The 13,065-nt window shown below is 51.9% G+C and overlaps 16 non-coding genes across 16 annotated transcripts; all 16 read left to right on the forward strand.

The window, feature by feature from the left end:
- The first annotated feature begins 563 nt into the window (after nt 1–563).
- Nucleotides 564–727, forward strand: LOC139625683 (U1 spliceosomal RNA). Its single transcript, XR_011691970.1, has one exon. It is a non-coding gene; the product is annotated as a U1 spliceosomal RNA (small nuclear RNA).
- A 658-nt stretch (nt 728–1,385) lies between these two features.
- On the forward strand, nt 1,386–1,549 carry LOC139625686 (U1 spliceosomal RNA). Its single transcript, XR_011691972.1, has one exon. It is a non-coding gene; the product is annotated as a U1 spliceosomal RNA (small nuclear RNA).
- A 658-nt stretch (nt 1,550–2,207) lies between these two features.
- Nucleotides 2,208–2,371, forward strand: LOC139625689 (U1 spliceosomal RNA). Its single transcript, XR_011691973.1, has one exon. It is a non-coding gene; the product is annotated as a U1 spliceosomal RNA (small nuclear RNA).
- A 658-nt stretch (nt 2,372–3,029) lies between these two features.
- LOC139625693 (U1 spliceosomal RNA) lies at nt 3,030–3,193 on the forward strand. The gene has a single exon (XR_011691982.1). It is a non-coding gene; the product is annotated as a U1 spliceosomal RNA (small nuclear RNA).
- A 658-nt stretch (nt 3,194–3,851) lies between these two features.
- On the forward strand, nt 3,852–4,015 carry LOC139625702 (U1 spliceosomal RNA). The gene has a single exon (XR_011691986.1). It is a non-coding gene; the product is annotated as a U1 spliceosomal RNA (small nuclear RNA).
- A 658-nt stretch (nt 4,016–4,673) lies between these two features.
- Nucleotides 4,674–4,837, forward strand: LOC139626657 (U1 spliceosomal RNA). The gene has a single exon (XR_011692373.1). It is a non-coding gene; the product is annotated as a U1 spliceosomal RNA (small nuclear RNA).
- Nucleotides 4,838–5,495: 658 nt separating this feature from the next.
- Nucleotides 5,496–5,659, forward strand: LOC139626470 (U1 spliceosomal RNA). The gene has a single exon (XR_011692302.1). It is a non-coding gene; the product is annotated as a U1 spliceosomal RNA (small nuclear RNA).
- A 658-nt stretch (nt 5,660–6,317) lies between these two features.
- LOC139625710 (U1 spliceosomal RNA) lies at nt 6,318–6,481 on the forward strand. The gene has a single exon (XR_011691987.1). It is a non-coding gene; the product is annotated as a U1 spliceosomal RNA (small nuclear RNA).
- Nucleotides 6,482–7,139: 658 nt separating this feature from the next.
- Nucleotides 7,140–7,303, forward strand: LOC139625718 (U1 spliceosomal RNA). The gene has a single exon (XR_011691992.1). It is a non-coding gene; the product is annotated as a U1 spliceosomal RNA (small nuclear RNA).
- Nucleotides 7,304–7,961: 658 nt separating this feature from the next.
- LOC139625726 (U1 spliceosomal RNA) lies at nt 7,962–8,125 on the forward strand. The gene has a single exon (XR_011692001.1). It is a non-coding gene; the product is annotated as a U1 spliceosomal RNA (small nuclear RNA).
- A 658-nt stretch (nt 8,126–8,783) lies between these two features.
- LOC139625731 (U1 spliceosomal RNA) lies at nt 8,784–8,947 on the forward strand. Its single transcript, XR_011692002.1, has one exon. It is a non-coding gene; the product is annotated as a U1 spliceosomal RNA (small nuclear RNA).
- A 658-nt stretch (nt 8,948–9,605) lies between these two features.
- On the forward strand, nt 9,606–9,769 carry LOC139625739 (U1 spliceosomal RNA). Its single transcript, XR_011692004.1, has one exon. It is a non-coding gene; the product is annotated as a U1 spliceosomal RNA (small nuclear RNA).
- Nucleotides 9,770–10,427: 658 nt separating this feature from the next.
- LOC139626477 (U1 spliceosomal RNA) lies at nt 10,428–10,591 on the forward strand. Its single transcript, XR_011692307.1, has one exon. It is a non-coding gene; the product is annotated as a U1 spliceosomal RNA (small nuclear RNA).
- Nucleotides 10,592–11,249: 658 nt separating this feature from the next.
- Nucleotides 11,250–11,413, forward strand: LOC139625752 (U1 spliceosomal RNA). The gene has a single exon (XR_011692011.1). It is a non-coding gene; the product is annotated as a U1 spliceosomal RNA (small nuclear RNA).
- A 658-nt stretch (nt 11,414–12,071) lies between these two features.
- On the forward strand, nt 12,072–12,235 carry LOC139626481 (U1 spliceosomal RNA). The gene has a single exon (XR_011692308.1). It is a non-coding gene; the product is annotated as a U1 spliceosomal RNA (small nuclear RNA).
- Nucleotides 12,236–12,893: 658 nt separating this feature from the next.
- LOC139625763 (U1 spliceosomal RNA) lies at nt 12,894–13,057 on the forward strand. The gene has a single exon (XR_011692014.1). It is a non-coding gene; the product is annotated as a U1 spliceosomal RNA (small nuclear RNA).
- The last annotated feature ends 8 nt before the right edge of the window (nt 13,058–13,065 follow it).

The following is a 13,065-nucleotide window of genomic DNA, read 5'->3' on the forward strand; positions in this document are numbered from 1 at the left end:
CTTTGAGCTCGGAGGTTACTTTTGCAGTTTGTCCAGAACGTGGCAGCGTTACCCGTACGCTGTGAAGCTGTGCGTTCACTGAAGACGCTCCCCCGTGATACTGATGATGGAAGTGGGCGTGGCCTTTTGAGATGATGGAAAAACTGCGTGCTCTACTCTGTGATTTCGTGCTGTCTTTCTGGGAAAAGCGTGCGCTAGACATTCTCCTATTGCTATTGGCATCGGTGTCGGGCTTTGGTGCGGTCGCTGCTGTCCCACGGACAAAACAGCGCGCTGCGTGGCTTTTTCAGCTTGCCGAGTAGCTTTACATGCAATCTCACCGCATACCACACTGCAGCAGTGTTTACTTACTTTGTTTTGCCAGAACAAGTGAGCGAGGGAACAAAACAAATGTGTACCTCATACCACACTGCAGCAGTGTCTGCAACTTTTCCTGCAACTTGTGCAGCGTCAAAGTTGAGTTGACGCTAAAGGCACTGAACTCTGGGATTATGCGTTTTAAGCACCGTCACCCAGGGCGCCGTGCCTGGGAATGAGCCCCCTGTCTCTGACACTTCCAACTCATACTTACCTGGCAGGGGAGATACCATGATCAAGAAGGTGGTTCACCCAGGGCGAGGCTCAGCCATTGCACTCCGGTTGTGCTGACCCCTGCGAATTCCCCAAATGTGGGAATCTCGACTGCATAATTTCTGGTAGTGGGGGACTGCGTTCGCGCTCTCCCCTGATTATTATGTTGAAGGAAAACCACAGCCTTTCAAGATGGCCACATGCTGCGCGTTGTGCTGGTTTCCAGCTGAAGGTGACGTGGGATTGTCTTGACTTTGAGCTCGGAGGTTACTTTTGCAGTTTGTCCAGAACGTGGCAGCGTTTCCCGTACGCTGTGAAGCTGTGCGTTCACTGAAGACGCTCCCCCGTGATACTGATGATGGAAGTGGGCGTGGCCTTTTGAGATGATGGAAAAACTGCGTGCTCTACTCTGTGATTTCGTGCTGTCTTTCTGGGAAAAGCGTGCGCTAGACATTCTCCTATTGCTATTGGCATCAGTGTCGGGCTTTGGTGCGGTCGCTGCTGTCCCACGGACAAAACAGCGCGCTGCGTGGCTTTTTCAGCTTGCCGAGTAGCTTTACATGCAATCTTACCGCATACCACACTGCAGCAGTGTTTACTTACTTTGTTTTGCCAGAACAAGTGAGCGAGGGAACAAAACAAATGTGTACCACATACCACACTGCAGCAGTGTCTGCAACTTTTCCTGCAACTTGTGCAGCGTCAAAGTTGAGTTGACGCTAAAGGCACTGAACTCTGGGATTATGCGTTTTAAGCACCGTCACCCAGGGCGCCGTGCCTGGGAATGAGCCCCCTGTCTCTGACACTTCCAACTCATACTTACCTGGCAGGGGAGATACCATGATCAAGAAGGTGGTTCACCCAGGGCGAGGCTCAGCCATTGCACTCCGGTTGTGCTGACCCCTGCGAATTCCCCAAATGTGGGAATCTCGACTGCATAATTTCTGGTAGTGGGGGACTGCGTTCGCGCTCTCCCCTGATTATTATGTTGAAGGAAAACCACAGCCTTTCAAGATGGCCACATGCTGCGCGTTGTGCTGGTTTCCAGCTGAAGGTGACGTGGGATTGTCTTGACTTTGAGCTCGGAGGTTACTTTTGCAGTTTGTCCAGAACGTGGCAGCGTTTCCCGTACGCTGTGAAGCTGTGCGTTCACTGAAGACGCTCCCCCGTGATACTGATGATGGAAGTGGGCGTGGCCTTTTGAGATGATGGAAAAACTGCGTGCTCTACTCTGTGATTTCGTGCTGTCTTTCTGGGAAAAGCGTGCGCTAGACATTCTCCTATTGCTATTGGCATCGGTGTCGGGCTTTGGTGCGGTCGCTGCTGTCCCACGGACAAAACAGCGCGCTGCGTGGCTTTTTCAGCTTGCCGAGTAGCTTTACATGCAATCTTACCGCATACCACACTGCAGCAGTGTTTACTTACTTTGTTTTGCCAGAACAAGTGAGCGAGGGAACAAAACAAATGTGTACCACATACCACACTGCAGCAGTGTCTGCAACTTTTCCTGCAACTTGTGCAGCGTCAAAGTTGAGTTGACGCTAAAGGCACTGAACTCTGGGATTATGCGTTTTAAGCACCGTCACCCAGGGCGCCGTGCCTGGGAATGAGCCCCCTGTCTCTGACACTTCCAACTCATACTTACCTGGCAGGGGAGATACCATGATCAAGAAGGTGGTTCACCCAGGGCGAGGCTCAGCCATTGCACTCCGGTTGTGCTGACCCCTGCGAATTCCCCAAATGTGGGAATCTCGACTGCATAATTTCTGGTAGTGGGGGACTGCGTTCGCGCTCTCCCCTGATTATTATGTTGAAGGAAAACCACAGCCTTTCAAGATGGCCACATGCTGCGCGTTGTGCTGGTTTCCAGCTGAAGGTGACGTGGGATTGTCTTGACTTTGAGCTCGGAGGTTACTTTTGCAGTTTGTCCAGAACGTGGCAGTGTTTCCCGTACGCTGTGAAGCTGTGCGTTCACTGAAGACGCTCCCCCGTGATACTGATGATGGAAGTGGGCGTGGCCTTTTGAGATAATGGAAAAACTGCATGCTCTACTCTGTGATTTCGTGCTGTCTTTCTGGGAAAAGCGTGCGCTAGACATTCTCCTATTGCTATTGGCATCGGTGTCGGGCTTTGGTGCGGTCGCTGCTGTCCCACGGACAAAACAGCGCGCTGCGTGGCTTTTTCAGCTTGCCGAGTAGCTTTACATGCAATCTTACCGCATACCACACTGCAGCAGTGTTTACTTACTTTGTTTTGCCAGAACAAGTGAGCGAGGGAACAAAACAAATGTGTACCACATACCACACTGCAGCAGTGTCTGCAACTTTTCCTGCAACTTGTGCAGCGTCAAAGTTGAGTTGACGCTAAAGGCACTGAACTCTGGGATTATGCGTTTTAAGCACCGTCACCCAGGGCGCCGTGCCTGGGAATGAGCCCCCTGTCTCTGACACTTCCAACTCATACTTACCTGGCAGGGGAGATACCATGATCAAGAAGGTGGTTCACCCAGGGCGAGGCTCAGCCATTGCACTCCGGTTGTGCTGACCCCTGCGAATTCCCCAAATGTGGGAATCTCGACTGCATAATTTCTGGTAGTGGGGGACTGCGTTCGCGCTCTCCCCTGATTATTATGTTGAAGGAAAACCACAGCCTTTCAAGATGGCCACATGCTGCGCGTTGTGCTGGTTTCCAGCTGAAGGTGACGTGGGATTGTCTTGACTTTGAGCTCGGAGGTTACTTTTGCAGTTTGTCCAGAACGTGGCAGCGTTTCCCGTACGCTGTGAAGCTGTGCGTTCACTGAAGACGCTCCCCCGTGATACTGATGATGGAAGTGGGCGTGGCCTTTTGAGATGATGGAAAAACTGCGTGCTCTACTCTGTGATTTCGTGCTGTCTTTCTGGGAAAAGCGTGCGCTAGACATTCTCCTATTGCTATTGGCATCGGTGTCGGGCTTTGGTGCGGTCGCTGCTGTCCCACGGACAAAACAGCGCGCTGCGTGGCTTTTTCAGCTTGCCGAGTAGCTTTACATGCAATCTTACCGCATACCACACTGCAGCAGTGTTTACTTACTTTGTTTTGCCAGAACAAGTGAGCGAGGGAACAAAACAAATGTGTACCACATACCACACTGCAGCAGTGTCTGCAACTTTTCCTGCAACTTGTGCAGCGTCAAAGTTGAGTTGACGCTAAAGGCACTGAACTCTGGGATTATGCGTTTTAAGCACCGTCACCCAGGGCGCCGTGCCTGGGAATGAGCCCCCTGTCTCTGACACTTCCAACTCATACTTACCTGGCAGGGGAGATACCATGATCAAGAAGGTGGTTCACCCAGGGCGAGGCTCAGCCATTGCACTCCGGTTGTGCTGACCCCTGCGAATTCCCCAAATGTGGGAATCTCGACTGCATAATTTCTGGTAGTGGGGGACTGCGTTCGCGCTCTCCCCTGATTATTATGTTGAAGGAAAACCACAGCCTTTCAAGATGGCCACATGCTGCGCGTTGTGCTGGTTTCCAGCTGAAGGTGACGTGGGATTGTCTTGACTTTGAGCTCGGAGGTTACTTTTGCAGTTTGTCCAGAACGTGGCAGCGTTTCCCGTACGCTGTGAAGCTGTGCGTTCACTGAAGACGCTCCCCCGTGATACTGATGATGGAAGTGGGCGTGGCCTTTTGAGATGATGGAAAAACTGCGTGCTCTACTCTGTGATTTCGTGCTGTCTTTCTGGGAAAAGCGTGCGCTAGACATTCTCCTATTGCTATTGGCATCGGTGTCGGGCTTTGGTGCGGTCGCTGCTGTCCCACGGACAAAACAGCGCGCTGCGTGGCTTTTTCAGCTTGCCGAGTAGCTTTACATGCAATCTTACCGCATACCACACTGCAGCAGTGTTTACTTACTTTGTTTTGCCAGAACAAGTGAGCGAGGGAACAAAACAAATGTGTACCACATACCACACTGCAGCAGTGTCTGCAACTTTTCCTGCAACTTGTGCAGCGTCAAAGTTGAGTTGACGCTAAAGGCACTGAACTCTGGGATTATGCGTTTTAAGCACCGTCACCCAGGGCGCCGTGCCTGGGAATGAGCCCCCTGTCTCTGACACTTCCAACTCATACTTACCTGGCAGGGGAGATACCATGATCAAGAAGGTGGTTCACCCAGGGCGAGGCTCAGCCATTGCACTCCGGTTGTGCTGACCCCTGCGAATTCCCCAAATGTGGGAATCTCAACTGCATAATTTCTGGTAGTGGGGGACTGCGTTCGCGCTCTCCCCTGATTATTATGTTGAAGGAAAACCACAGCCTTTCAAGATGGCCACATGCTGCGCGTTGTGCTGGTTTCCAGCTGAAGGTGACGTGGGATTGTCTTGACTTTGAGCTCGGAGGTTACTTTTGCAGTTTGTCCAGAACGTGGCAGTGTTTCCCGTACGCTGTGAAGCTGTGCGTTCACTGAAGACGCTCCCCCGTGATACTGATGATGGAAGTGGGCGTGGCCTTTTGAGATAATGGAAAAACTGCATGCTCTACTCTGTGATTTCGTGCTGTCTTTCTGGGAAAAGCGTGCGCTAGACATTCTCCTATTGCTATTGGCATCGGTGTCGGGCTTTGGTGCGGTCGCTGCTGTCCCACGGACAAAACAGCGCGCTGCGTGGCTTTTTCAGCTTGCCGAGAAGCTTTACATGCAATCTCACCGCATACCACACTGCAGCAGTGTTTACTTACTTTGTTTTGCCAGAACAAGTGAGCGAGGGAACAAAACAAATGTGTACCTCATACCACACTGCAGCAGTGTCTGCAACTTTTCCTGCAACTTGTGCAGCGTCAAAGTTGAGTTGACGCTAAAGGCACTGAACTCTGGGATTATGCGTTTTAAGCACCGTCACCCAGGGCGCCGTGCCTGGGAATGAGCCCCCTGTCTCTGACACTTCCAACTCATACTTACCTGGCAGGGGAGATACCATGATCAAGAAGGTGGTTCACCCAGGGCGAGGCTCAGCCATTGCACTCCGGTTGTGCTGACCCCTGCGAGTTCCCCAAATGTGGGAATCTCGACTGCATAATTTCTGGTAGTGGGGGACTGCGTTCGCGCTCTCCCCTGATTATTATGTTGAAGGAAAACCACAGCCTTTCAAGATGGCCACATGCTGCGCGTTGTGCTGGTTTCCAGCTGAAGGTGACGTGGGATTGTCTTGACTTTGAGCTCGGAGGTTACTTTTGCAGTTTGTCCAGAACGTGGCAGCGTTTCCCGTACGCTGTGAAGCTGTGCGTTCACTGAAGACGCTCCCCCGTGATACTGATGATGGAAGTGGGCGTGGCCTTTTGAGATGATGGAAAAACTGCGTGCTCTACTCTGTGATTTCGTGCTGTCTTTCTGGGAAAAGCGTGCGCTAGACATTCTCCTATTGCTATTGGCATCGGTGTCGGGCTTTGGTGCGGTCGCTGCTGTCCCACGGACAAAACAGCGCGCTGCGTGGCTTTTTCAGCTTGCTGAGTAGCTTTACATGCAATCTTACCGCATACCACACTGCAGCAGTGTTTACTTACTTTGTTTTGCCAGAACAAGTGAGCGAGGGAACAAAACAAATGTGTACCACATACCACACTGCAGCAGTGTCTGCAACTTTTCCTGCAACTTGTGCAGCGTCAAAGTTGAGTTGACGCTAAAGGCACTGAACTCTGGGATTATGCGTTTTAAGCACCGTCACCCAGGGCGCCGTGCCTGGGAATGAGCCCCCTGTCTCTGACACTTCCAACTCATACTTACCTGGCAGGGGAGATACCATGATCAAGAAGGTGGTTCACCCAGGGCGAGGCTCAGCCATTGCACTCCGGTTGTGCTGACCCCTGCGAATTCCCCAAATGTGGGAATCTCGACTGCATAATTTCTGGTAGTGGGGGACTGCGTTCGCGCTCTCCCCTGATTATTATGTTGAAGGAAAACCACAGCCTTTCAAGATGGCCACATGCTGCGCGTTGTGCTGGTTTCCAGCTGAAGGTGACGTGGGATTGTCTTGACTTTGAGCTCGGAGGTTACTTTTGCAGTTTGTCCAGAACGTGGCAGCGTTACCCGTACGCTGTGAAGCTGTGCGTTCACTGAAGACGCTCCCCCGTGATACTGATGATGGAAGTGGGCGTGGCCTTTTGAGATAATGGAAAAACTGCGTGCTCTACTCTGTGATTTCGTGCTGTCTTTCTGGGAAAAGCGTGCGCTAGACATTCTCCTATTGCTATTGGCATCGGTGTCGGGCTTTGGTGCGGTCGCTGCTGTCCCACGGACAAAACAGCGCGCTGCGTGGCTTTTTCAGCTTGCCGAGTAGCTTTACATGCAATCTCACCGCATACCACACTGCAGCAGTGTTTACTTACTTTGTTTTGCCAGAACAAGTGAGCGAGGGAACAAAACAAATGTGTACCTCATACCACACTGCAGCAGTGTCTGCAACTTTTCCTGCAACTTGTGCAGCGTCAAAGTTGAGTTGACGCTAAAGGCACTGAACTCTGGGATTATGCGTTTTAAGCACCGTCACCCAGGGCGCCGTGCCTGGGAATGAGCCCCCTGTCTCTGACACTTCCAACTCATACTTACCTGGCAGGGGAGATACCATGATCAAGAAGGTGGTTCACCCAGGGCGAGGCTCAGCCATTGCACTCCGGTTGTGCTGACCCCTGCGAATTCCCCAAATGTGGGAATCTCGACTGCATAATTTCTGGTAGTGGGGGACTGCGTTCGCGCTCTCCCCTGATTATTATGTTGAAGGAAAACCACAGCCTTTCAAGATGGCCACATGCTGCGCGTTGTGCTGGTTTCCAGCTGAAGGTGACGTGGGATTGTCTTGACTTTGAGCTCGGAGGTTACTTTTGCAGTTTGTCCAGAACGTGGCAGCGTTTCCCGTACGCTGTGAAGCTGTGCGTTCACTGAAGACGCTCCCCCGTGATACTGATGATGGAAGTGGGCGTGGCCTTTTGAGATGATGGAAAAACTGCGTGCTCTACTCTGTGATTTCGTGCTGTCTTTCTGGGAAAAGCGTGCGCTAGACATTCTCCTATTGCTATTGGCATCGGTGTCGGGCTTTGGTGCGGTCGCTGCTGTCCCACGGACAAAACAGCGCGCTGCGTGGCTTTTTCAGCTTGCCGAGTAGCTTTACATGCAATCTTACCGCATACCACACTGCAGCAGTGTTTACTTACTTTGTTTTGCCAGAACAAGTGAGCGAGGGAACAAAACAAATGTGTACCACATACCACACTGCAGCAGTGTCTGCAACTTTTCCTGCAACTTGTGCAGCGTCAAAGTTGAGTTGACGCTAAAGGCACTGAACTCTGGGATTATGCGTTTTAAGCACCGTCACCCAGGGCGCCGTGCCTGGGAATGAGCCCCCTGTCTCTGACACTTCCAACTCATACTTACCTGGCAGGGGAGATACCATGATCAAGAAGGTGGTTCACCCAGGGCGAGGCTCAGCCATTGCACTCCGGTTGTGCTGACCCCTGCGAATTCCCCAAATGTGGGAATCTCGACTGCATAATTTCTGGTAGTGGGGGACTGCGTTCGCGCTCTCCCCTGATTATTATGTTGAAGGAAAACCACAGCCTTTCAAGATGGCCACATGCTGCGCGTTGTGCTGGTTTCCAGCTGAAGGTGACGTGGGATTGTCTTGACTTTGAGCTCGGAGGTTACTTTTGCAGTTTGTCCAGAACGTGGCAGCGTTTCCCGTACGCTGTGAAGCTGTGCGTTCACTGAAGACGCTCCCCCGTGATACTGATGATGGAAGTGGGCGTGGCCTTTTGAGATGATGGAAAAACTGCGTGCTCTACTCTGTGATTTCGTGCTGTCTTTCTGGGAAAAGCGTGCGCTAGACATTCTCCTATTGCTATTGGCATCAGTGTCGGGCTTTGGTGCGGTCGCTGCTGTCCCACGGACAAAACAGCGCGCTGCGTGGCTTTTTCAGCTTGCCGAGTAGCTTTACATGCAATCTTACCGCATACCACACTGCAGCAGTGTTTACTTACTTTGTTTTGCCAGAACAAGTGAGCGAGGGAACAAAACAAATGTGTACCACATACCACACTGCAGCAGTGTCTGCAACTTTTCCTGCAACTTGTGCAGCGTCAAAGTTGAGTTGACGCTAAAGGCACTGAACTCTGGGATTATGCGTTTTAAGCACCGTCACCCAGGGCGCCGTGCCTGGGAATGAGCCCCCTGTCTCTGACACTTCCAACTCATACTTACCTGGCAGGGGAGATACCATGATCAAGAAGGTGGTTCACCCAGGGCGAGGCTCAGCCATTGCACTCCGGTTGTGCTGACCCCTGCGAATTCCCCAAATGTGGGAATCTCGACTGCATAATTTCTGGTAGTGGGGGACTGCGTTCGCGCTCTCCCCTGATTATTATGTTGAAGGAAAACCACAGCCTTTCAAGATGGCCACATGCTGCGCGTTGTGCTGGTTTCCAGCTGAAGGTGACGTGGGATTGTCTTGACTTTGAGCTCGGAGGTTACTTTTGCAGTTTGTCCAGAACGTGGCAGCGTTTCCCGTACGCTGTGAAGCTGTGCGTTCACTGAAGACGCTCCCCCGTGATACTGATGATGGAAGTGGGCGTGGCCTTTTGAGATGATGGAAAAACTGCGTGCTCTACTCTGTGATTTCGTGCTGTCTTTCTGGGAAAAGCGTGCGCTAGACATTCTCCTATTGCTATTGGCATCGGTGTCGGGCTTTGGTGCGGTCGCTGCTGTCCCACGGACAAAACAGCGCGCTGCGTGGCTTTTTCAGCTTGCCGAGTAGCTTTACATGCAATCTTACCGCATACCACACTGCAGCAGTGTTTACTTACTTTGTTTTGCCAGAACAAGTGAGCGAGGGAACAAAACAAATGTGTACCACATACCACACTGCAGCAGTGTCTGCAACTTTTCCTGCAACTTGTGCAGCGTCAAAGTTGAGTTGACGCTAAAGGCACTGAACTCTGGGATTATGCGTTTTAAGCACCGTCACCCAGGGCGCCGTGCCTGGGAATGAGCCCCCTGTCTCTGACACTTCCAACTCATACTTACCTGGCAGGGGAGATACCATGATCAAGAAGGTGGTTCACCCAGGGCGAGGCTCAGCCATTGCACTCCGGTTGTGCTGACCCCTGCGAATTCCCCAAATGTGGGAATCTCGACTGCATAATTTCTGGTAGTGGGGGACTGCGTTCGCGCTCTCCCCTGATTATTATGTTGAAGGAAAACCACAGCCTTTCAAGATGGCCACATGCTGCGCGTTGTGCTGGTTTCCAGCTGAAGGTGACGTGGGATTGTCTTGACTTTGAGCTCGGAGGTTACTTTTGCAGTTTGTCCAGAACGTGGCAGTGTTTCCCGTACGCTGTGAAGCTGTGCGTTCACTGAAGACGCTCCCCCGTGATACTGATGATGGAAGTGGGCGTGGCCTTTTGAGATAATGGAAAAACTGCATGCTCTACTCTGTGATTTCGTGCTGTCTTTCTGGGAAAAGCGTGCGCTAGACATTCTCCTATTGCTATTGGCATCGGTGTCGGGCTTTGGTGCGGTCGCTGCTGTCCCACGGACAAAACAGCGCGCTGCGTGGCTTTTTCAGCTTGCCGAGAAGCTTTACATGCAATCTCACCGCATACCACACTGCAGCAGTGTTTACTTACTTTGTTTTGCCAGAACAAGTGAGCGAGGGAACAAAACAAATGTGTACCTCATACCACACTGCAGCAGTGTCTGCAACTTTTCCTGCAACTTGTGCAGCGTCAAAGTTGAGTTGACGCTAAAGGCACTGAACTCTGGGATTATGTGTTTTAAGCACCGTCACCCAGGGCGCCGTGCCTGGGAATGAGCCCCCTGTCTCTGACACTTCCAACTCATACTTACCTGGCAGGGGAGATACCATGATCAAGAAGGTGGTTCACCCAGGGCGAGGCTCAGCCATTGCACTCCGGTTGTGCTGACCCCTGCGAGTTCCCCAAATGTGGGAATCTCGACTGCATAATTTCTGGTAGTGGGGGACTGCGTTCGCGCTCTCCCCTGATTATTATGTTGAAGGAAAACCACAGCCTTTCAAGATGGCCACATGCTGCGCGTTGTGCTGGTTTCCAGCTGAAGGTGACGTGGGATTGTCTTGACTTTGAGCTCGGAGGTTACTTTTGCAGTTTGTCCAGAACGTGGCAGCGTTTCCCGTACGCTGTGAAGCTGTGCGTTCACTGAAGACGCTCCCCCGTGATACTGATGATGGAAGTGGGCGTGGCCTTTTGAGATGATGGAAAAACTGCGTGCTCTACTCTGTGATTTCGTGCTGTCTTTCTGGGAAAAGCGTGCGCTAGACATTCTCCTATTGCTATTGGCATCGGTGTCGGGCTTTGGTGCGGTCGCTGCTGTCCCACGGACAAAACAGCGCGCTGCGTGGCTTTTTCAGCTTGCCGAGTAGCTTTACATGCAATCTTACCGCATACCACACTGCAGCAGTGTTTACTTACTTTGTTTTGCCAGAACAAGTGAGCGAGGGAACAAAACAAATGTGTACCACATACCACACTGCAGCAGTGTCTGCAACTTTTCCTGCAACTTGTGCAGCGTCAAAGTTGAGTTGACGCTAAAGGCACTGAACTCTGGGATTATGCGTTTTAAGCACCGTCACCCAGGGCGCCGTGCCTGGGAATGAGCCCCCTGTCTCTGACACTTCCAACTCATACTTACCTGGCAGGGGAGATACCATGATCAAGAAGGTGGTTCACCCAGGGCGAGGCTCAGCCATTGCACTCCGGTTGTGCTGACCCCTGCGAATTCCCCAAATGTGGGAATCTCGACTGCATAATTTCTGGTAGTGGGGGACTGCGTTCGCGCTCTCCCCTGATTATTATGTTGAAGGAAAACCACAGCCTTTCAAGATGGCCACATGCTGCGCGTTGTGCTGGTTTCCAGCTGAAGGTGACGTGGGATTGTCTTGACTTTGAGCTCGGAGGTTACTTTTGCAGTTTGTCCAGAACGTGGCAGTGTTTCCCGTACGCTGTGAAGCTGTGCGTTCACTGAAGACGCTCCCCCGTGATACTGATGATGGAAGTGGGCGTGGCCTTTTGAGATAATGGAAAAACTGCATGCTCTACTCTGTGATTTCGTGCTGTCTTTCTGGGAAAAGCGTGCGCTAGACATTCTCCTATTGCTATTGGCATCGGTGTCGGGCTTTGGTGCGGTCGCTGCTGTCCCACGGACAAAACAGCGCGCTGCGTGGCTTTTTCAGCTTGCCGAGAAGCTTTACATGCAATCTCACCGCATACCACACTGCAGCAGTGTTTACTTACTTTGTTTTGCCAGAACAAGTGAGCGAGGGAACAAAACAAATGTGTACCTCATACCACACTGCAGCAGTGTCTGCAACTTTTCCTGCAACTTGTGCAGCGTCAAAGTTGAGTTGACGCTAAAGGCACTGAACTCTGGGATTATGTGTTTTAAGCACCGTCACCCAGGGCGCCGTGCCTGGGAATGAGCCCCCTGTCTCTGACACTTCCAACTCATACTTACCTGGCAGGGGAGATACCATGATCAAGAAGGTGGTTCACCCAGGGCGAGGCTCAGCCATTGCACTCCGGTTGTGCTGACCCCTGCGAGTTCCCCAAATGTGGGAATCTCGACTGCATAATTTCTGGTAGTGGGGGACTGCGTTCGCGCTCTCCCCTGATTATTATGTTGAAGGAAAACCACAGCCTTTCAAGATGGCCACATGCTGCGCGTTGTGCTGGTTTCCAGCTGAAGGTGACGTGGGATTGTCTTGACTTTGAGCTCGGAGGTTACTTTTGCAGTTTGTCCAGAACGTGGCAGCGTTTCCCGTACGCTGTGAAGCTGTGCGTTCACTGAAGACGCTCCCCCGTGATACTGATGATGGAAGTGGGCGTGGCCTTTTGAGATGATGGAAAAACTGCGTGCTCTACTCTGTGATTTCGTGCTGTCTTTCTGGGAAAAGCGTGCGCTAGACATTCTCCTATTGCTATTGGCATCGGTGTCGGGCTTTGGTGCGGTCGCTGCTGTCCCACGGACAAAACAGCGCGCTGCGTGGCTTTTTCAGCTTGCCGAGTAGCTTTACATGCAATCTTACCGCATACCACACTGCAGCAGTGTTTACTTACTTTGTTTTGCCAGAACAAGTGAGCGAGGGAACAAAACAAATGTGTACCACATACCACACTGCAGCAGTGTCTGCAACTTTTCCTGCAACTTGTGCAGCGTCAAAGTTGAGTTGACGCTAAAGGCACTGAACTCTGGGATTATGCGTTTTAAGCACCGTCACCCAGGGCGCCGTGCCTGGGAATGAGCCCCCTGTCTCTGACACTTCCAACTCATACTTACCTGGCAGGGGAGATACCATGATCAAGAAGGTGGTTCACCCAGGGCGAGGCTCAGCCATTGCACTCCGGTTGTGCTGACCCCTGCGAATTCCCCAAATGTGGGAATCTCGACTGCATAATTTCTGGTAGTGGGGGACTGCGTTCGCGCTCTCCCCTGATTATTAT

The sequence above is a fragment of the Trachinotus anak genome, unplaced genomic scaffold (assembly GCF_046630095.1).
Source record: "Trachinotus anak isolate AG129_WGS33_773 ecotype Australia unplaced genomic scaffold, CSIRO_AGI_Tana_v1 ptg000001l, whole genome shotgun sequence".
In the NCBI taxonomy this organism is placed as follows: domain Eukaryota; kingdom Metazoa; phylum Chordata; class Actinopteri; order Carangiformes; family Carangidae; genus Trachinotus; species Trachinotus anak.